This window comes from Phasianus colchicus, chromosome 3, assembly GCF_987193195.1.
Source record: "Phasianus colchicus chromosome 3, bPhaCol1.hap1.1, whole genome shotgun sequence".
NCBI classification, from domain to species: Eukaryota; Metazoa; Chordata; class Aves; order Galliformes; family Phasianidae; genus Phasianus; species Phasianus colchicus.
Genome location: NC_143438.1, coordinates 1,125,726 through 1,150,055, shown reverse-complemented (window position 1 = coordinate 1,150,055; position 24,330 = coordinate 1,125,726). Strand labels below are relative to the sequence as shown.

At 37.2% G+C, this 24,330-nt stretch overlaps 1 protein-coding gene across 1 annotated transcript in view; it reads right to left on the bottom strand.

The window, feature by feature from the left end:
• CNTNAP2 (contactin associated protein 2) overlaps positions 1-24,330 on the bottom strand; it is a 758,846-nt gene that overhangs the window by 626,671 nt on the left and 107,845 nt on the right. The window lies entirely within an intron of this gene.

Here is a 24,330-nt window from a genome sequence, read left to right as displayed (position 1 = left end):
AGCATTACTACATTATCCTCTATTACTTGTCTCTATCTTTTTTTTTCCCCCACTCAGCAGTGATATAGATTATTACTTCTATCAGTATTTCTCAGTTTTGAAATGTTAGATCTATTTGAAAGTGAACTCCAAAGATCCACTGAACAATCACAGCTGAGAGGATATGCTTTCATTGCATGTCTGCACTGCAGTGCTATGTGCATACAAGCAATTATGCTGTTCTTGTCTCTAAATCTGTGCTGATGCAAGAGTCTTTTTTTGATCTGTGTCCATCTCAGGCTCATTTGACATCTTATCTTTCCCCCACTCAAAATTTCTGAGTTTGGTCAGAGGATAGTTCTTTCACTCAATTCTTTTGCTTGCAATGATACATTTAACTTAAGAGTAAAATATTTAAATAGCTTTCTGAACTTCAGCATCTGAGATTAGGATGCTGATGATATCCAATCCTAACAGTTTCACTGACAAATGAGTATGTATCATACTTTTTTTTTTTTTTTTAGTGATAAAGAGGAAAGACATTCTTTGCATTCTCAGCAGTTTCTACAAGATATAAGCAATTAGTAAAAAGGCTTGAAATACATATAAGCAGGAAATTAGTTAGATAGTTCTGATACTCTTGCATTTAATTCCATCTTTCTGAAGTAGTTCCTCTGAATTCCTTTACTCCTGGGAAGATATCATGTCAGAATTTAGGCTTCAAAATGCAGAACAGTGGCTTAATGTATGTACAAAGAAACCATAGAAGAGCACTAAAGATATTCAGGAAAGCTGTATTTTCTATTACTTGGAAATATTATCTGAAGAAAATACATGCTTAATATACACAATTCAGTCAATACATATTACAAATTTGTTTTTAAGTATTATGTATATTTGGTATTTCCAGTAGCAGAGATACCAAAAATAGCAACTTAACCAAAGATACCTTATGCTAAAGGCTAACTAACAACACTCCCTCTTTATTTCAGTGCAGGAATAAACATTATTCTTCAACAGTTTTCATTTTATTAAATATAATCCCTGCTACTGTTCTAGCAATGAGCATGATCTAGCTGGGATTAAAGTGGAATACCAAAAATTATTTGGGTTAATTAAGATAGAAGATTGAGTGCTTCCAGGGAGAAAATTCAAATTCACATGTATATTTAGTATTCCTGGCTTTCTCTTAGCTCTGACTATTTACTTTATTTCAAATTCATCCCATAAATTATTCCTTCATTCAAACTGTGTAGCTTAGGATACAGATGTGGGATTCTCCTCTTGAATATAGTGTCCTATATAGTTTCTTCATTACCCAAAATTTTCTTGACAGAATTAAATGAAATCCTTTTATTTAATAAAATACACCAACAATATCTGGTGAATAAACATCCTTTCATTATTTAGAACAATTTTTTTATGTAAATGAAAACATTTTCAAAGAAAAGAAGCAACTGCACATCAAGCTCACGAAGTTTTGAATAATCTTTGGAATGGGAATATTTAACTTCTCTACCGCCACTTCATAACCTCTGTAATTTGTGAAGTTTACTTTATCAAATGTCTAATTGCATATTTTTTTCCAGATCTAAGATCTTCTTGTTCTGTCCTCTTAGTATTTCTCATTTGTATACACTTACTATTTTAGTCAGAAAATGTCTTTCCTGGACTCCAAATGAAGGACCCAAAGAGTTAATACTTCCTCTTTAAATGAACCAATTTGCCCACGCTCATCCCTGGGCACTTCTCTGTTGCTTCTGGTGACCCACTCCAATAAATTTCAATAATAGTAAATGTGTTGGTTCTGCCTGACTAACCTAATAGAATCATAGAGTCATAGAATGGCCTGGATTGAAAAGGATCACAACCATCATCTAGTTTAAAGCCCCCTGCTATGTGCAGGGTCACCAACCACCAGACCAAGCTGCCCAGAGACACATCCAGCCTGGCCTTGAATACATACAGAGATGAAGCATCCACAACCTCCTTGGGCAATCTGTTCCAGTGTGTCACCACCCTCTGTGTGAAAAACTTCCTCCTAATATCTAATCTAAGCCTCCCCTGTCTCAGTTTAAAACCATTCCCTCTTGCCCTATTGCTACCTACCCTTGTAAACAGCTGTTCCCCTCCCTTCAAGTACTGGAAGGCCACAATGAGGTCTCCCCAGAGCTTTCTCTTCTCCAAGCTAAACAATCCCAGTTCCTTCAACCTTTCTTCATAGGAGAGGTGCTCCAGCCCTCTGATCATCTTAGTGGCCCTCCTCTGGCCCCGTTCCAAGAGCTCCACATCCTTTCTGTATGGGGGGCTCCAGGGCTGGATACATTACTCCAGATGGGGTCTCACAAGAGCCAAATAGAGGGGCACAATCACCTCCCTCTCCCTGCTGTCCACCCCTTTTTTAATACAGTCCAGAACACAGTTGGCCTTCTGGGCTGCAAGTGTACACTGCTGGCTCATATCCAGGTTCTCATCCACCAGGACTCCCAAGTCCTTCCCTCATGGCTGCTCTCAAGGAGATCTTCCATGATGGCATTACTGTGTCGATGGACAAGGATAGTGCCACTGCTTTCATTTATCTGGACTTCAGTAATGCATTTGACAAGACTCCCCATAATATCCTTACCTCCAAATTGAAAAGATACGGATTTGATTGATGGACTATTTAATGAAAAAAGAACTGGTTGCATGACTGTACCCAGAGTAATGGTCAATATCTCGATGGAAATCAGCTACAAGGTGCGTCCTTTGGGTGTGCTCTAATATCTTCATCTATGATATCGACAGTGGAATCGAGTGCACCCTCAGTAAGTTTGCTCATAGAATCATAGAATTTCTCAGGTTGGAAAAGACATTCAAGATCATCAAATCCAATCATCAACCTGACCATACTACCCTAAGTCAAAAACCCACCACTAAATCATTCCCTGAGCACGACATCCAGATGAGTTTTAAACAAATTCAGTGATGGTGGCAGGGATGGTGACCTCCCTGGGGACCCTATTGCAATGCTTAACAACCCTTTCTGTAAAGATTTTCCTGGTATTCAGCCTAAACCTCTCCTGGCAAACTTGAGGCCATTTCCTCTCATTCTGTCACCTGTCACCAGTGAGAAGGGACTGACCCCACTCTCGCTGCAATCACATTTCAGGTATTTGAAGAGAGCAATATGGTTTCCCCTCAGCCTTCTTTTCCCCAGACTGAATGGTCCCAGTTCCTTTTGTCACTCCTCATAGGACACATTCTCCAAGCCATACATATTCACCAGCCTTTTTTCCCTTCTTTGGACCTGCTCCAGTACCTCATGTCTTTTCTGTACTGAGGTGCCCAAAACTGAACACAGTACTCAAGGTGGGGCCTCACCAGTGCCAAGTACAGGAGTAGGATTCCTTCCCTAGTCCTGCTCACCACATCATTCCTGATACAAGCCAGAAAGTCATTGGCCTTCTTGGCTACCTGGGTGTACTGCTGGCAGTACACCAAGGTCCCTTTCAGTCAGGCAACTTTTCAGCCACTCTTCCCCAACACTGTAGGGTTGCCTGAGGTTATTGTGACCAAAATGCAGGACTCAACACTAAGCTCTGTGGTGCAGCTGCCATGCCCAAGGGACAGAACAACACCCAGAGAGTCCTAGACAGGCTCAAGCAGGGGGCCCAGGTGAACTTCATGAGGCTCAACAGATCCAATTGCAAGGTGTTGCACCTAACTACTGCAACCCCCACTATCACCATCAGCCAGGAGATTAAGATAGAGCACAGTCCTGCCAAAAATTCTTGGGGGTATTAATGGGTGGTAAGCTGAAGATGAGACAACAATGTGCTTTCACCTCCCAGGAAGCCAACCATACCCTGGGCTTCAGCAAAGGAAGTGTAGTCAACAGGTTGAAGATGATGATCCTGCCCCTCTACTCTGTTCTGGTGAGACCTCACCTAGGGGACTGGAGCACCTCCCCTATGAGGACAGGCTGAGGGAGCTGGGCTTGTTCAGCCTGGAGAAAAGAAGGCTGCGGGGTGACCTCATTGCAGCCTTTCAGTACCTAAAGGGAGCCTACAAAGAGGAGGGGAATCAACTCTTTGAAAGGGTGAGTGACAGCAGGACAAGGGGAAATGGTTTTAAGCTGAGGGAAGGGAGATATAGGTTGGATGTCAGGGGGAAATTCTTTACGGAGAGAGTGGTGAGGTACTGGAACAGGCTGCCCAGGGAGGTTGTGGATGCCCCGTCCCTGGAGGTGTTCAAAGCCAGATTAGATGGGGCCCTGGGCAGTCTGGTCTAGCATTAGGTGGAATGGTGGTGGCCCTGCATGTGGCAGGGGGGTTGGAGATTCATGATCCTTGAGGTCCCTTCCAACCCTGGCAATTCTGTGATTCTGTGACTACTGAGTCCAGATGTGGAGTCCTCAGTAGAGACGAGACACAGACCTGTTAGAGTACAGCCAGAGGAGGATCACAGAAATGATCCAAGGAAAAGTTGGGCTCTGCTGCCTGGAGAAGATAAGGCTTTGGGGACACCTTCCAGTATCTAAAGGGGAGCAACAAGAAAGAAGATGCCAGACTCTATAGTAGGATCTGTTATGATATAAAAAGGGGAAATTGTTTCAAACTAAAAGAGGGGAGATTTGAATTAGATTTAAAAAAAAAAAAAATTTTAATAATAAGAGTAGTGAAGCAATAGCAGATATTTGGTGGATTGCAGCATTTGAGGCACGGACTCAGATGTGAACAAATTGTTTATTGCAAGTTCTAACGTCCCTTATATACATTCACAAATTTTGTATTGTAACTTTCCTACCTCTCTTTACAGGTGAACAAAACATTCCACAAATGCTCCTCAACTGTGCATGCAGGTTCTTATCCAATCAGAATCATGAGTTGTTCCTAGCCACACACTCTTCCTCCAATCAGGGCCATTGCACAGCTTACTTGACTTTTGTTTGTCTCTCCTACAGCCTTCCTTTGTTGTCAGCGTTCCTTTCTCACGCCTTCTGCTTTGCTCCACAGCTTCTGCTCTGCATAGTCTTTCTTGAATCCCAGCAGTGGATTCCTCATCCTTGGAGATATTTGCAAACAGGCTAGATGCAGCTCTGAGCAACCAGATTTTGCTGTAGACGTCCCTGTTCATTGCATGGAAGTTGAGCTAGACAACTTCTAATGGTCCCTTCCAACTTAAATTGTTCTGATTCTGTGATTCTATGAAATTCTTCTCACTAATCAAAAAACAGAGGTGCTTTGTGTTAAATCTTGTTATCTGAAAGTCTTGGTTTTACAAGATAAACAGTGTACAGATAACTTTCTTCTTGCTTTTATGGAATAACATCAGTATGAGATGTGGCTTTTTTTTTTTTTTTTTCATTGCCAGACAAGAAAAAGCATCTGAAAATTGCTTTTCAGAGTTGGTCTGTATGGCAGAGAAATTGCTTACCACATCCTATCCCTTTTCTCCAATTCACTTGATGTCCTGAATATCAGGCAATACACAGAATACAAAACAGAGCTCTTCCTTAGGCTATATGTCTGGCTAAAGAAACAACAAAAATGGCCCAGATAAGTCATTGAAAAAAAAGAACCTTAATTTACATGCTCAGAATTTTGGATGACACTTCATATTAGCATTTGAGATGGAGAACAGAAAGGTTAGGACAAAAGGCCAAACTGACTTAGAACCTCTGGTCCTCTTCACTTTCAGTGAGCTGCTGCTCTATTATGTAGTAATTAATATAATATTCCCAACAGATTTTATTTCTAATGATTTCCGTATTTCATTTTAGATTTGATTTCTTTGAAGCAAACAAATCCTCACAACCCAATCTTGCATCCTTTTCCACATTTGTTTGTTCTTCTTTTTTTTTTTTCCCCTGCAGGTCAGCCGACAAATATTTATGTGAAACGTCATTCTTGAAATAGCTTTTTTTGTCCCATTCATGTACTTCATGATTCTCAGCAATGTATAATTCCCTAATTCTATATAATCAATTTCAGACTTGAAACATTAAGAGATTACAATCAAAGCAACCGTGCTAAAAACAAAAATACAATTTTATTTACTCCTTATATTCATGAAGGGAATTGAAACGAATGAAGGAAGAGTTGTTATGGAACATCTACAGCAAGTTTCATCTGAAGAGCTCTTAAGTACATAAGAAAATGTTAACACATGTTACTAAACATTGGAGCTACATAAGTGATAGTATCCATGGAGGAAGTGGTACAGCAAACAAGAAATGAGAGAGGCATTGGAAGTGAGTGTATGGCATGCAGGCTAGCTATGCATCAAGACACAGTACTTTCCCTGGCAATGTACAATGTACATCTACTGCTATCAAAGTCCAATATATCAAAGAATCACACAAAATAAAAGTGTAAAATTCATTACATAAAGAATCGTATGGGAACTGTTGAGTGATGGCCTGAAGCACTGATTGAGTACCTGAAGACAAGACCTGGTAAATTCACCAGTGTGACCAGAAGGGATGGAGCTTGGCTTCACCTCTTAGACCTCGTTAAAGGGCTGGCTGACTGCCATTGTGGAAGGATCTCGGACATCCCTCCCCTGTGAAGATTCTACTGTAAGCATAGATCAGAGATGGATGAGTACTCCTTTTGTAATGTTTTTCCATTGCGCTGGTCCCCCTGCTGTTACAAGAACTATATAACACCTTAGCAGAACCATTGTGAGCATAGCAATACTGCTTTTTTTTTTTTTAAAGTCTACTCCTAGCTAATCAATCGCTTTAGTAGAAAAATCATGGTATCTGTAAAAAGTATATATCCACTTCACAAGTTCTAGGAACTTCACAAGTTTAAACATGAAAACAAAAAAACTTTGTGAAATTACCTTCTACTTGGAAACTGTTGCCCAAAGATTTTTTATTCTTTTTTTTAAAATTTATGAAGTACATAACCGGGAGAGTAAAATAGTAAACTACTGAGTTAAAAGCAAAGTATTAACAAGATAGCTTTGATAAACCTTCACATACCTTTCCACATGGAAAAAAATGGTGGTGACAGTAGAGAATATTTAAGCCTGTAGTAAAAGGTACAGAATGAGCAAACACCTGAAACTTGTTGAAAGAAACAAGATTTTTTTTTTCTGTGAAGAATTGCCTCTATTTTCACCGAATAACGGACTTTTGCAGTCATTATCAGACAAAAATTTTATCCCCTTTCTTATGTAAAAGATGAAACTAAATTAAAGCATGTATTCAATCTTAATTTATGAATATTTTGAATGCATGTTCATGTGATATTAACTCAGCAAACTTTAAGAAGGGTAATCTATAATCTGTTAGACATTCAATAAGAATAAATAACATACTCAAATCATTAATAGAAAATATTAAAAAAATCACAGATGGGAATAGAATTCATAATTAAATTTCTGATTTTTTTTTATATTTTAAGAGTGCAAATGTAATCACTCAATACTAAGAAAACTCTTTACTAAAACTGAAAATATGAAAAATCTCAGAAAAAGTTTTACAGAATGAATACAACAATATTTGTAATTAGATATCATTCATGATTTTTAGATGTCTTCAAACTGTCCTTTCAGTAGGATTGTGAAAATTAATATCAACATGGACTAATAAATGTGTCACTGAAATAGATGAGGTTAAACACACACTTATATAGTCATGGAATAATAAAATAATCTGAGCTGAAAGAGACCTATAAAGAACAATGAGTCTAACTTCTCGCTCCACACAGAACTATCTGAAATTCAAGCTCTGTGTCTGAAAACGTTTCCAAATGCTCCTTGAGTTTCAGCAGTCTTGATGATGTGACTACTGCCTCAGGGAGCCTATTATATGACATGACCACCCTCTTGGCAGAGAACTTTCTCCCAGTACTCAACTGGAAACTCCCTCATCAGAATAGGCTCCTTGCTATTCCCTCACATCCTGGCGCTATCACCAGAGTTCAGCACCCACCCTTCTACCTCCCCTTGTTAGGAAGCTGTAGGCTACCATGAGGGCTCAGTCTCCTCATCTGTAGGCTGAACAGATCAAAGGACCTCAGCTGCTCCTCATACATCTTGTCCTCTGCACCCTTCACTATCTTCATTTATCTTCTTTTATGCAGTCTTCTTTATGCAGTCTTCCATTGTGACACCAAAAACTGTGTATGTATAATCAATGAATATTAAGATGTTACAATTATGAAATAAACAAGAGAGTTAGGCAAAGCAGGTTATAATAATAAAAAGAGAATAGATAGAACACTTACCCATATCCTGGGCTTGCTTTTGAAACTCCAGCAAAGTAGATCCCCAGAAGAGATCCTTTCCCAGTGGTAGTCAGCTCTTAAATGGGTCTAGGAGAGGTGGAGCCAGGCTCCACCCCTTCCGGCAGCACAGGTGAATTGCCTTCACCTGTGCTCCCAGGGCTGACTGATTGCTCTCCTCAGGTGATCAATCAGAGGTTCAGGCCGTGACTCAGCAGTTCCCATTCAGCGTATAATATGCAAGATGACGCTGAATCATTATAGAAAGGGATGTTTCCTTCCCTGGGCTAGCTAGCATTGCTGGACATGATACACCCTAGGGTATGTCTGGATCTTTTGGCTGCTAGGGCACACTGCTGACTCAGAATTCACAGAATTGCAGTGGTTGGAAAGGACCTCCAGAGTCCAATTGAGTCCAATCCTCTGCTAAAGCAGGTACTTTACAATAGGTTACACGGGTAGGTAGGTCTTGAATATCTTCACAGAAGGAGACTTCACAACTTCTGGGCAACCTGTTCCTGTGCTCCATCAAACCTTAATGTAAATAAATTATTTTGCATGTTTTTATGGGACTTTCTGTGTTCAAGTTTTATGACATTTCTTCATGTTCTATTGCTATGTAAAACTGGCCACTGTGATGGTGTACCCTGCCCTCACACAGAGACTGTATGCTGATGTTCAGTATAACACTGAGAACCATTCGATAGTAGACTGGTTAATGGCTGCATGTCACACGTTTTGCCCAAACAAATCAGATATTCAATTAAACACAGGATTATGGTCCTCCATGGAGGACCTTCAAAATTATATTCGTGAACTGGACATAAGAGAAGCGATATATGAGGACTTGTTTTGAAAGCCCAGATATGGTAACGTTTTCGGCAGGTATGCTAGATTTAATCTTACAGCAGGCCCCTTTTCACCTGACTGTCCCTGGGGAAGGATCTCTTTCTGGAAATCCCTCCTTGTGAACCTGGAATCTTCTAGTATGGATGAGCAATCTTCTTCCCTTCCTTTGTAGCACCTTTCTATTGTCCCAATCTTCCCATCATATTGATCTGCCCAATTGCTACAGCATCTATTGTCTCAGTGTGTACAATAAAATCCTACTAAAATTAAATTAAAAAAGAAAGAAAATGATGCTGATTTGCAGATAAAACCTACAACTTGCTAAAGGGTTCTTTGTGTTTTAGTTACCTTATGATTAAATGAGAACCATGTTGCACAGTGCCTAAGTGGCAGCACCTGGTATTCTATATACTGGAGTAGAGAGAGCTGTGAGGTGGAAGGGGGTCGAGATGAAATGCTCCTGGCTGAGTGCAGCCTGGAATTAGAGAGAATGAGAGTGTGGCTCTATGAGTGTCTGGTATCCAGCTAAAGTCAGTCGCTACTAATGTTTATGCAAATATAGAAGTTGCCTCTTGGATCTTACTATAGAGGAAGTGTGTCTCCGTCCATGCCTGGCAAGACTATGGAGCAGATCGTCCTAAGCCCCTGTGCCCTACTAAGGCACAAGGAAAAAAAAAGATAAGGTGATTAGTGGTAACCAACACCGTTTCACCAAGGGCAAGTCATACCTGACAAACTTGCTGGCCTTTTACAGTGGAGTTATGACGTCAGTGGATAATGGAGAGCAACTGATGTCATCTACCTGGACTTGTGCCAAGTGTTTGACAATATCCTGCATTGGTGACATCTTTGTCACCAAGTTGGAGAAAAGTAGATTTTATGGATGGATCACTTCCTTATCAGGAATTGGATGGATGGCCACACTCAGAGGGTTGAGGTTAATGTTTCGAAGTGCAAGTGGAGATCTGTGATGAGTGGCATTCCTCAGGGATTGGTGCTGGGACTGGTATTATTTAACATCTTTATAGGTAACATAGACAGTAAGATCACCCTCAGCAAGTTTGCAGATGACACCAAGCTGAGTGGTGCAGTGCAGTTGACATGCTAGAGGGAAGGGATGCAATACAGAGGGACCTGGACAGGGTTGAGAAGTGGGTCCATGCCAACCTCATGAATTTCAGCAAGGCCAAATACAAGGTCCTGCACTTGTGTTGGTGCAACCCCAAGCACAGATACAGGTTGAGCAGAGAATGGCTTGAGAGCAATTCTGAGGAGAAGGATTTGGGAGTACCAGTTGATGAAAGATTCAACAAAAGTGGACAATGTGTGCTTGTAGCCCAGAAGGTCAACCATTGCATCAAGAGAATTGTGACCAGCGCATCAAGGGAGATGTTTCTGCCCCTGTGCTCTTGTGAGACCCCACCTGGAGTGTGTCCAGTTCTGGGGCTACCAATGCCCTCCTGCTTAAATGATTTCAAGTTTTTGGAGCGAGTAGGTCCAATGGAGGGCCAAGAAGATGATCAGAGGTCTGGAGTCTTTCCCCTAGGAGGACAAGCTGAGAAAGCTGGGGCTTTTCAGCCTGGAGAAAAGAAGGCTCCAAGGAAACCTAAAGGCCTTCCAGCACCTGAAGTGGGGCTGCAGGGAAGCTGGAGAAGAACTTCTTATAAGGGCATGTAGTCACAGGACAAGGAGAAATGGTTTTTAACTGGAGGAATTTAGACTGGATATTAGGAAGAAATTCTTTACTGTGGGGGTGGTGATATACTGGAACAGGTCGCCCAGCAAAGCTGTGGATGCCTCCTCCCCGGAAGAACTGAAAGCACTCAAGGCCAGGCTGGATGGGGCTTTGAGCATCCTGGTCTAATGGGAAGTGTCCCTGTCCATAGAAGGAGGGTTGGAACAAGATGATCTTACAAGTCCCTTCCAACCCAAACCATTCAACGATTTCATGATTCTATGATTGTAAATTTTATTGTGGTTGGGTTTGTTTCTTCCTTTTAACAGCAGCTTTCTGCCTTTGTTTGCAAAACTTAAGTATACTTCATGTACAGTGGGTTGAGTATCAAAATATTCTCCTCAATTTATTTTCCATTTTGCACTTTATTCTTTCTTGCTAGACATCCTTGCTGTCCTTCTCATATCTGGTGAGCTAAGTAGTATGTAAAAGACTGTGCACAAAGAAAATGAACAAAAATTCAAGCTATAATCTCTAGAAATCCACTAATGGTCTTGTTATATCCTTAAAGGTAGGGATAAAAAAAAAAAAAAAAGAATAAAAAGGGATATTCTGTGTGTCCCTACTAGGAATCCTACTGCACATTCAAAACAATACCAACATGAATTAAGCAAAATCTTGAATAAAAGAAAGACTAAGGTTTCTCTTGTTTAGTTTTTGAAAATTGGTCAATGCCAATTATTATTGCCATTATTGAGGTTCAGCATCACTTTGTACCTCTTAGGCACAATATCCCAATGGGATCTTGCTATTGTTTACAGAATGATTACAGTAAATTAGTGAAGGGCTTCAAAAGAAAATATGCTCATTTTTTTTTCTCAGCTGGAAGATCAGAGAAAGTGAGGATAATTACAATCACAAAAAAATGTTAAAAAAAAAAAGTTGATGAATCTACATAAAAATGCTTTTCTTTAGCACTTAACAAAGAACAGTTCTGACCCTAGTGGAAGGAAATTGTTCTTCATTATTTTCAGTAAGTGTTTTCAAGCCATTTATTTTTCAGAAAGTTGAGATTGTTCAAATACGTTCATTAAATTTTTTTATATATTCATTTCATATTTTCATTGTTTTAACCTTTGATTAAAATTCTAATGAAAAATTTATCAGAGTAAAACATGTTTTTGACCCTTATCTACATATTCCATTACACTGGTTTGAACTTTTCTTGGTGCCATGTGCTTATTAAACCAGTGTCTCATTCTCCCTCCCCAGAAGAGCAAAGGGAGTAAATAAGATAAAAGGTCATGGGCAAAACTGCCTTGACCTATGGAAAATGAATTAGTTGCAAATTAGTAACAGATAGGACAATGAGAAACAAAAACAAAACTGGAAACACTATCTCCCTTCTTCTCAGGGTCTGCTTTACTCCAGACTCCTCTTAGTTTGGTGAAGGGATGTGCTATAATTGTCTTTGCAGTTCACACCCATCTCCTTCCTCCTCCCTTTTTTCCCCTCCTTCATCATGCAGTCTCTCCCAAAGGACACTGTCTTTCACAAATTGCTCCAGTGTGGGTCTTTCCATGGGATGCAGTCTTTCAGGAACAAACTTTTCCAGTGTGTATTTCCACACTGCTCCTACCAGAAAATCTGTTCCAGTGTATGCTCTCCACTGTCTGCATCTTCCTTGAAGGCATATTCAGCTGCTATGACATGGATATATACTAAACCTCAGCAACTTTATTGAAAAACATCTAAAGTTTGCACAAAATGCAATTTGCTATCAATTAGCTGTAAATCGAGCATAATTTAAATATTTATCTTTGCTCTAACATTTCTGAATTTCATGTGTCTCATCCTGCAACCAGCCTCAGGCCTCAGCTGCCCCCCCTAAAAATGTAATGCTTACAAAGGCCTTTCTCTTCCAATTCTTTGAAGAGGACTCCTATGTTAGGAGAGTGGTGGTTGTTGCTACTGAGCTAATATTCCAGTAATGATGAAGAAAGGAGGCGAACACTTTTTAATGGTGAGTTTTAATTCTCAATCTCAGCACAGCAGGGAGCAGGAGCCAGATTAACATCTCTACCCCAATAGAAGGTATTTCCTGCCCATGACATTTTCTTTGCAGAGCTGCCCCTCACAGGGTGAGGGGCTCAAGTTGAGCAAGGGTTGCTCCAGACCTTGCAGATAGTATCAGCTCTGAGAGGATGCTTCTGCTGGAGGCCAGACTCTTAAATGCAGCTGAAACATGGCCTTGAATTGTCCAGAGCCCCAAATAAGTGTCTTCCTAGGCTTTCCTGCACAATGAGTTCCCCAGTGCAACTGAAAGACAAATTTTACACAAATAAGACTAGAGTTTCAGTCTCTTAAATGTTTTACATAGCGACTAAGTGGGACTTTCCAGATCACCTCCATCCCAGAAACACAAGCATTAAAAAAAAAAAAAAGACAACACTTTACCTTCTGGACAAAATAACATCTGCTTTTATGCCATTTTCATAGAACCATAATCATAGATTGGCCCAGCTTGGAAGGGACATTAAAGACCATTTAGTTCCAACCCCCTTGCCATGGTCAGGTTTGCTACTCAATATATCAGGTTGCACAGGGCCTTATCTGAAATGGTCTTCAATGTCTCCAAGAATAGGGCATCCATAAATTTAGGTAACCTGTTCCAGTGCCTAACAATTATCTGAGTAAAAAAATTCTTTCTAATATCTAATCTAAATTTCCTCTCTTTTAGATTAAAATCATTCTCCCTTGTCCTGTAACTTCTAGACAGTGTAAAGAGTCATTCTTCTTCCTGGTTATAAGTTCCCTTCAAGAAGGTCACAATGGGGTCTCCTCAAATCTTCTCCTCTTCAAGCTAAAGCCCAGTTCCCTCAACCTCTCCTCAGAAGAAACATACTCCAACCCTCTGATTATCTTCATGGTCCTCCTCTAAACCCACTTCAACAGCTCCACATCCTTCTTGTGCTGTGGTCCCCAGGCCTGCACACAGTACTCCAGATGAGATCTTACTAGGGCAGAGTAGAGGATGGCAATCACTTCCCTCACCCTGCTGGCCATCCCTCTTATAATGCAGCCCAAGACACAGATGGCCTTCTGGGCTGCAAGCACACACATGCTCATGTCCAGATTTTGTCTGCCAGAACCATCAAGCCCTTCTCTGCAGGACTGCTCTCAATAAGCTCTTTTCCCAGTGTTTATGCACATCTGGGATTTTCCCAACCCAAGTGCAACACCTTACACTTGGCCTTGTTGAACCACATTAAGTTCTTATGGGCCCACTTTTTAAACCTATCCTGGATGGCATCCCTTCCTTCTATTATGTCATCTGCACCACTCAGCTTAGTGATATCAGTAAACTTACTGAGGGTGCACTCAGTCCCACTATCTGTTGTTAATAAAGATATGGAAGTGCAGCAATTCCAAGATAGACTGTGGGGATGCCACTCATGACCAGCCTCTACTTGGACATAGAGCCCTCTGTCTCTGATGATCCAACTGTTTATCTACAGAATATTCCAGCCTTCAAAAACATATCTCTACAATTTACTGACAATAATGTCAGTGGCTGTGTATAAGTGCATGTAAATAACACCTATTGTCCTCCCTTGGCTCATGCTCATCTGCAAAATTTGGTTTTCCTGAGGAAAACCCAGAAATGCAGAAGGAAGATAGCAAGTTGAAGGAATATTATCTGACACTCATCACCTGACCTTCAGATACATTTTCATTCCATCCATTATGACTCTTACAGTAAGCAGGAGTGTTTTAGTTCATACTTGTTTTTTTTTCCTTCCAAATTTTGCCAGTAGTGAAAGAGATATTTTGCTGATGTAGATGCTGTTAAAGAATAGGTGCAGTGTATCAGAGATTTTGTTTCGTGAATCAAATTTTAAACATAAAAAAAAGCATGAGTTTTTGAATGAACTTACTGGTATTAGATTTTAAATAAATAGATTTTAATCCTAATGTTCTATGGTAATGACCAAAGGTTGTTTTACTGCTGTCTACAACTGGATCTAAAAGATGACATTATACAGACCAGTCCAAATCGGTTTTATACAATTGTATGCTGCTAATATATCTACTCATCCAGTGTAAATAATTAAATCCCTTGACTTAAATCCTTTGATCTAAATCCTTTTAAAAATTAAATCACATGAAGTTAAAATATCATGAAACATTTTTACCTCTCTATCTCTCTTTTTATTCCAAAATATATCACTGCTAAAAACAGATTTCCATAATAACATGAGCAAGAGATTTTAAACTACTTTAAGACCTTCCAATTCTTATTTCCTGGCTTGTAGGAAGACAGAATTGTAAGGATTCAAAATATTCAATCGCTTCACTACTTCAATCGCTTCACTACTGTACAAGGAAGGTTTATAAAATTAAAATGTCTATTGCAAGCCTCATTTAAGCAATGCCCTTGACACATTTACTGGAGTTCTCAGCTTTTATTTGAGACCAAACATTTTAAGTACTATTTAAAGTAAATAAATAAATAAATAAATAAATAAATAAATAAATAGATAGATAGATTTATATCAATCAATTGAAAGTTTGAGTAGGATATTTAAAGTTACTCCAATAACTCTAAACAGTTTTCAAAACAAACAAACAAACAATATTCCAAAGTAGCTAGCATTTACAGGACAATTATTTCATCATTCACTTCTATTTATACTATATATAAGTAGAATATGAATACTGTTTCCAAGTGTCCTTTATTACTTTCTGTGAAAACAATGTTTTATCAGCAGCTGTTAATTTAAAAAAAATGCATAAAGTATTGCAGAAATAAATTTGCTGACACTGAAGATGTCTGAAGTTTGTTTACTTTGCAGAATAAATGAAACAAAGTTCATTCAATTGACAGGATGGCATGCTGCTAGACATTTCTTTCCAACGAAAGAATTTCTCAAAGTGGAGTTACAAAATTCCATTCACAAACTCTTTGGAAATCAAAAATATAACCAAAAATATATCTCATAAGCCTGTAAGAAAATATATATATATATATTTATATATATATAAAGGGAAAATATTGCCCATAATCACTCTTAGCAAGGCAGATAAAACATCAGACTACTCATCAAGTCCAAATTTTTTCAGTAGAATGTATTTCCTATCCTTGAAAAACTTACAATACAACTATAATAGCATTTAAAAATATAAAAATAAACAAATTGCATTTTAGATAACCATTAAGAAGCACTTTGGATTGCAAGATCAATTCTGCAGCTGAGAAGAGAAAATAAACCTTGCCACAGACCCATCCAAAACTGAACTATGAAATGGAATGGAATATACACTGATCAACGATTTGCCAATAAGAAAATAAAAATTAAATCGATGAATATATCTAGGAAATTAAACTTTTATAATCTGGAGTAAGAAAAAGAATATATTTTGTCATGACTAATGCAGAGTTCATTCAAATCTGTTGATTTAATAATCAAAAGTAAAATATCAATATTCCTGCATAGATTCTTTATTTTCCTTTGTGTTTATATCCTTAAGAGAAAATCTATCACTTTGCCCTCAGTATGAGAAGAACTTATATGTACAGAAGTCTTGTTCAGAAGCTTTGTGAATTAATGTATTTTCTAAGGAAAAACGATTCATTCAAGAAGTGGTATGTCAGAAAATGAGGCTACAGTTATAATTTAAAGATAAAAATTAGTTTACATAAGATTAATCATTGTGCCATATTTGTTGAAACAATATTATTAATTATCATTTTTATTATTTTTGAAACATGCTTTCAGATACCAAAGTTTTGAAGCTTTAATTTATATCTTAGTTTTGACAAAAAAATAAATATTCATTTGTTTCTCTTTCTCTCCAAAATATAATTTCAATAGAAATGTTTTTCATTTCACTTCATAAATAGTGCAAAAATGTAATAGTTACTGTGAAATAAAGAATACATTCTTCTCCTTTCTCATATGTATATATATTTATGCTAGATCTAGTCTATATGTTACCATTTAGTGTAACTGAAATGGGGAAGACATGGTAGAACTGATGTTCTATTGATTTGTTACCTTTACTTCTTAATTTGTGTTTTCCACATAAATGTGCTGACTGAATCCAGCTTCCCTTATGAAATATTCATCCCTTTTCTGGATCTGAGAATAAATACTTTGCCATGAGGCAGATCCATAAAAATGCTGGTCTTCTATCTGCTGTTGTAAATCAGCAACCGTATGACTTCTCTGTCTTTCTTTCTGTGAGAGATAAGTTTTCTTCTATGGGTTTCCTTGGCAGGGGTCATAATAAAACTCACAGAGATCTATTTCTCTTTGAATTTTCAAAATATGTGTAAACAGATCAACAGATCCCAAAATTATTGGCAGCAGTGAGACAAGGAGCTGGACTATTCTATCTCCACTTCCTTAAAACAGTAGGTTAAAAGTAAATATTTGGTTTTCTTGTGACAATTTCCTTGTTAAATCAAAATGAGTTGAAATCAGAAAACAAAATCAGAAAACAAAATGAGTAACTCATGACCAACTTAGAATCCAGTTCAGTCATCCATAAGATTTTCACAGAAGAAGAATCTAACCCATAACTTAGACAATGTGTTACTTGTTTTCAGTTGGGCTGGATTCTTGAAGAAAAAGAACTACAAGTAAAGTGTTACAAAAATATTCATATATGTGATCAAATATAAGTGATCTTCATTTTGCATGTAGCCCGACGGGCAGTAATTCTACTGAAGTCACAAAAGCAATATAAGAATTTGTGCAATTCTAAAAATTGTATGTCTACCAGGAAAACATTTAAAGCTTCATTATCAAAACCTGGTTCCATAATATCTTCTATCAAATACTGATATGAATTATCATTATTTCTTTCCAGAATATACAATTTTTGGAATGAAATAGTTCAATGACTAAAATATTTTCATACAAACATACATCTCTTAAAACAAAACAAAACAAACAAACAAAAAAAAAAGATAAAGCATCCAGTCTATATAATCTGTCACTTAATTTAGGTTGCATGTTCTAGATACAAATTAATCTCTAATAAATATGATATCATGAAGAGTAAAAAGAATTCAATATTTTGCTGCTGTGCATACTTAAATGTTAGAAAAGTATTGTTCAACTCTAAATATTAAAATCTTTAAAAGAATTCTAGAAACCTTTAAAACTGTCCCAAAGTAGAAAATTATCATTCGCTGGTAATCACTGGTAAAACAAATAGAAGTATATACTTCTTGTTTCATACATACCAGTGCCATTAGTTTAATTAAAATATTTAATAAAAATATTAAAATAAAGAACTTTTTTTTCCCCACAAATAAACTTGAATTATACATACAGATGTATTGTAGCAATGACTTTATGTGAATAATTTACTTAAATAAAACAAAAAGGCAATAATTTACATATTATCTATTTTTCCATGTTAAAAAAATATCTAAAAACAGAATGTTAAAAGTTCCAAACTCAAAGGATTTTCTAAATTTGAATAATAAACATGACAATCCTTCAGCAGCTTTCCTTTTATCACATTAGTTCCACAAACCAGTTTATCTGAGTGCATTGTTCACATGGAAAAAAATCTCATTCATTTATAATTGCCTTATTAATTGAAACTTAATTGCATTATATTGCAAGGACTTTTGACAAAGCTTTGGAAATCTAGATAAACATAAATAATTTAAAGTTCTAATAAAAAATAATTTAAAATATAAACTTCAAAAGGAAGAAATTGAAAAGCTGTGAGTTTTTTATTTGCTTTGCAGAATATTTATGCTGTACCAACAAGAAACTACATTTTCATCAACTTTTCAGTTTTCTGCTTATGTATTCTTTCAGTGAAAAGCAATATGAATGGATATTTTACTAGAAGGAAGAAGTTAACAACATGCAATAATCATATTTTTCTGAAATTTAAATTTCCAATAGCTTAAAATAACTGAGAGTTGCAATCATTTTCTGAATAAAATATTTTGGAATTCAAAAAAAAAAAAAATCTGATGCTACAGAAATCCTTGGTAAAATCAAACAGTTTCGCTATTAAGGGATTTTAAAATAAAAACAAATCGTATTTATCCATGCAAAGATGCAGCTAGCATAGACTGAATCATAAATCTTTTGAAAGCAGCAGAGTCTTGAGAACAAAAGTTTGAAATGAATAAGTTAAAGAAACACATGCAGCAGCATAGGAAGAAAGAAATAATATTGAGTGAAATCAGTGTCACTTGTCTCAGATATGATCTATGCAGAGGTGTGTAGATTATGCTCTCTGGCCTTCTGCATTAATGCAGAAGTGCTAAACAAAAGTAAAGCAGAATGTAATTCCAAAACTAGGAATATATTTGTACAAATTTCTATTTTGGTTGCTTTTCCTTTCCTCTTCTTTTCTTAACCTAGTTTTGGGGAAAATTCAGACATTGGTATATGAATATTTTCCACAGTTCTGACATAAAAGCTATGAATTTACTGATAGAAGTAGAGAAGAATATATAAGGAAAGACTGAACACATCCAGTAGAATATGAGTTGATTTATATTGCACGTATGGCCTAGAATCTAAAAGCTCTAGTATCCTACTTGCTTTGTAAACTCAAAACAAAAAAATAGTTACACCTTTTCTATTTCAAGACCCTACTCACTATGAACTCAGCAAGAGACAGACAGCAAACATTGTAAAACTGAATGGCAAACAAACATATTAGCATAGTAATGCAGAATAGCTTTGACACTGCAAAGTTCTATAGCAGAAAGCAAATTTAGGAAAGGTATTTGAAGAAAGAAAATGAGGCGTTGTGATAGAGACTTCTCACAAATGTAGCTGTACACAGAAGAGACAGGAGAATACAGATGGCTTGGTGGTAAGTAGAAGAAAGGAGACAGAACTGGGGAAGGTAATAACTTGGATTTGGGTAGGGAGAAAGGGAAGAGAACAAAAACTAAAGGATAGATGATGAGGTAGAGTGAAACACTTGGGGGGGAATAATAAAGAAGAGACTGAAATAAGAAGAAAATTTGTATAACCTGCCATAACTACTGCTAGTGAGAATTAGCTTAATTTTGCTGGAGTCAGTATAGTTATATATAATATGCTGATTCACTGAAACTGAAGATATTTTCTCATACACAGAAGTTCCTCCTATTACTATCATTTTTGGGGTAAATTTTAACTCTTAAACACTTTGACCAGATAAAGTCTTAAAGTAATGCTCTTATAATAAAAAATAACTTCAATAAAAAAAAATACTGACAAAATATTATCTATCAGTATTTAAAAATAAAAAAGTACATAATAAAAGATAGTTAGATTTACTTGGAATTTCTTTGTGTCTTCCCCCAAAACAATGTTTATATTCCTGTAGTATCAAGATTACAGTTTAATTTGACAATAACCTTTTAAATTAAAGAATAATAATATCATGATTTCATGTAACACTGAAAATTTCAAAACAGAGCATAAATTCCACTACCTCAATTCATTTCTATCAAGACATCTGCATGACATAAGGAAACACAAACTACTTAAACAATAAATGATGAAGTAAAAATATAAAACATGATACTGTGATTTAAGATCAATTTTGTAAAATAGATGTTAGCCTGCTTGACTGTTTTTCATTTACATCAAATTTTACACCAAATTTCAGTCAATCGAATGTATAGTTCTTAGTTATAATCAGTACTAAATACAGACAAAGCAGTACTACTGAGGTGTACTTCATTTACATCATTTCAAAAACCTTTATTCCTATTGAGATCAAGTGCCTCCAATAGGTTCCACCCATTTAGGGGTTATATGTAGAAAGTACTTTAATGTGCAAAATGATATGCATAGATCATAGAATCATATAATCATAGAATCCTTAGTGCTGGAAGAATCCTCTGAGGGCCAACTAGTCCAACTCCCCTGCAATGAACAGGGACACTACAACTAGATCAGATTGCCTGGATCATCCAGCCTCACTTTGAAAATCTCAAGGGATGGGACATCAACCACAGCAATGGGCAACCTGTTCCAGTGCCTCACTACCCTCACTGTAAAAGATTTTTTCCTTATATCTAGCCAAAATCTCTCCTCCCTGAGCTTGAAGATATTACCCCTTATTCTGTCCCCACAGACCCTCCTAAAGAGTCTGCCCCTTCTTTCCTGTAGCTCCCCTTTAGATACCAAAAGGCTGCTATCAGGGCACCACACATCCTTTTCATCTCCAAGCTGAAGAGCCTCAGCTCTCTCAGCCTATTCTCATAGGAGAGGTTTTCCATTCCATGAATCATTTCTGCAGCCCTTCTCTGGACACACTCCACATCTGGACATAGTACTCCAGGTGAGGCCTCATCAGCACAGAATAGAGGGGAAGGATCACCTCCCTCAACCTGTTGACTACACTTCTTTTGATGAAGCCCGGGATATGATTGGCTTTCTGAGTTGCAAGAGAACATTGCTGGCTTATACTCAGCTTCCCATCCACCAGTACCCCCAGGTCTTTTTCAGCAAGGCTGCACTCAATACTTTCATCCCCCAGTTTGTATTGGTAATGGGGGTTGCCTCAGCCAAGGTGCAAGACCTTGCACTTGGATTTGTTGAACTTAATGATGTTCACCTGGACCCACTGCTCAAGCCTGTCTATTTCCCTCTGAATAGCATCCTGTCCCTCTGGTATGTTGAACACATCCCACAGCTGGTGTCTTCAGAAAATTCATTGAGGTTCACCTGATTCCACTGTTGATGTCACTGATTAAGATATTAAAGACTATCAGCCCCAGTACTGAGGCCTGGGGAGCACAACTCATCAACGATTCCCATTGAGACACTGAGCCATTGGTTACCACATTCTGGACTCAGTTTTACAGCCAGTTCTTCATCCACTGAACAGTCCACCCATCAAATCCTTATCTTTTCAATTTGGAGAAAAGATGTAATGGGGTACCATGTCAAAGGCCTTACTGAAGTCGAGATAGATAGTATCAGTGGCTCTTCCCTTTTCCATTGGTGCAGTGGCACACCATCATAAAAGGCGACCAGGTTGGCCCAGCAGGATTTGCCCTTGCTGAAACCACACTGGTTGTCCCATATCAATCATCCAGAATAAGATGTATTTAACCCACAAATGTTCAGTGAATCATCAGAGGGATTTACCCTTTAGTGAAATGAGGTCACAACCATTCAAATATGAGAAATGATATCCAGCTGAAGAAGGAGATGTTTACATCTCCAAGTGATACAACACATAAATTTGAAATTAAGGTCAGCTTTCCTCTTAGAGAAGGAATAAGGATATAACAGTTAGGGGGGAAAATGTAGAACTATCTTGAGATTGGGAGGCTTTCAGTAAAAAAAATCTTCTGCAAGAAGTAACATGCAGCATGAAGAGAAATATATTCTGAAGAAAGATCCTTGAATGGAGCTTCATTTAATGGGATGAAATTGAAGGTATATTATTTGCAGAGTCTGCTTCTCTGCCTCCCACCATGCTAGAAAATCACAGCTGAAAGAGAAAGAGGCTGTTTTTTAATCAGTACAGAAGTACACTCTTTCTTTCAATTCTTCGCCGATCTTTTATCAAATTTCAATATACTTTGTTGTCTACTTACGATGTAATTTAATTACTCTATTTGCATATTATCTTTCCCTGGCTGCAATTTAAATTGTGTAATATAACTGGACAACCATGAGTTATTCTTCACCCAAAAATTGGAAAAGGATAAGGAAAAACTGAGCAATATTAATTATTTTTATTCACTGTGTAGTTTGTAGTCTAAATTAAAGTGGGATTTAATAGAGAGTGACTTACAGGAGGACTAACAGATGCTTTTGGAAAAATAATTTAGAAGCAGATGTACTTAAAAGAGGAAGTTGCAAAAACATATTTCCACGCCATTAACAATAGGTTGTGCACATATTATATAATGAATCCATGATGAAGAAATGAGTGCTACCATAAAATTGCATGTATCAGATTGCAGCCAGGAAGCACTCATAAACTGTAAGACTCTGAAATTGAACATATTTCAAAGCTATTTCAAAAGTAGAACTTGGAGGTTTTCTAGGCAGAATAAATTACTTTGCAGAAAAACTAACAGTGCATGCATTTCCAAAAGGGAGGAAAGAGTACAGCATGGCAGAACTGGAATGACTCATAGTCCAGAAAGAAGAAAGACTGTAGGTGACACAGTTTGTTAGGAGTCTCCCTTGAGAGAGGCGAAGACTAACATTTAAGAGATTAATAGGCATTTCATCAAGGATAGAAATGCATTCCCATGCCTTTTATTCTGTTTTCAAATTTGCATATGTTCAGAACTATATGAATGTATAAATAACTGTGAATATTTTGAACTTAACACAATTTTTTGAAAGTACCATTTTGACACAAATGAAGAGAGGCAGAATCTCTAATTGCTTTGAAATGTCCATATCAATCATTTTAGCAATGTCTGTAGATCAGTGCTTGTCAAATTAAATCCAGACAATACAAAGAATAAGACCTACCACAGGAAGTGATACCTTGATCTAATTATAATCTACTGCAACATGTTTCTATGCTTTCCCTGACTCTAAAATATGGAAATGAAGGATTGAGGTGGAGGAAGGGAAACAAATCATCTAAATCTTGTATGAATATAATGTATCTGAGAGGTCATCCTTTTTGAGTGACTGATTCTTTTTGCCAACAGTGTAAAAATACATGCAAAAAAGTAAAGAAGCAGCACTGATACAAAACAGGGAAGAGTAAAGAACTCCTTTGCAATTAATTTCACCTGTATTTGATACTGTATTCCATCATATATTTATGTTTTGACATTTTTTTTTTTCACACATTCCCTCTCGATAAACAAACTAAATAAATAAATAAAGGTTGTGTGAGGGAGAGATATAGAATTGGAATAAAGGTGAGGAACACAGGCAGTTCAGGGTGTAGTTCTTCTTCTAGGACATTTGGAAAGTTACAATTCTATATTGCACTTACAAAATTGTTTTAACTGATTGGATTACACATTCTCATCTAAACTGCATTAAGACTGGATTGCAAATATGCCAGCTGTGACCAAAACCAAAACTGAGAATTTTCACAGTCTTTACCCCAACATCAAGTCACCAATGCTGCTGATTGATATATGTACTAAAAATTCTACTCTTGAAAATTGCAATTAACTCATCACTATCAGAAATTACTATCCACATTAAAGTTGAACAGAATGATCCTTTAACCCCAAAACATAATTGCTGGTAGCTCTCATCACTCTTTACTCTTCCTTGATTAAAAATAAATAAATAAATAAATAAACTTTTCACTATACTGTATAGACTCTGTATTGCTTACAATTTTCAAAGTCCCTTGTAATGAAACATGATTATTGACTGGAAAAGGGGTGACATTACCCTCGTTTTAAAAAAGGAGACAGGGATAACCTGGGGAATTACAGGCCAGTGAATCTGCGCCCAAAAGATCACAGAACTCAAAACTACACTAAGATACACGGAAAACAGAGGTGATGTGTGACAGCCAACATAGCTTTATTAAGGACAAATCATACCTGACAAACTTGGTGCCCTTCTGTGACAGAGTTAAAATAACCAGGTGGATAATGGACATCATCTATTTCGAGCT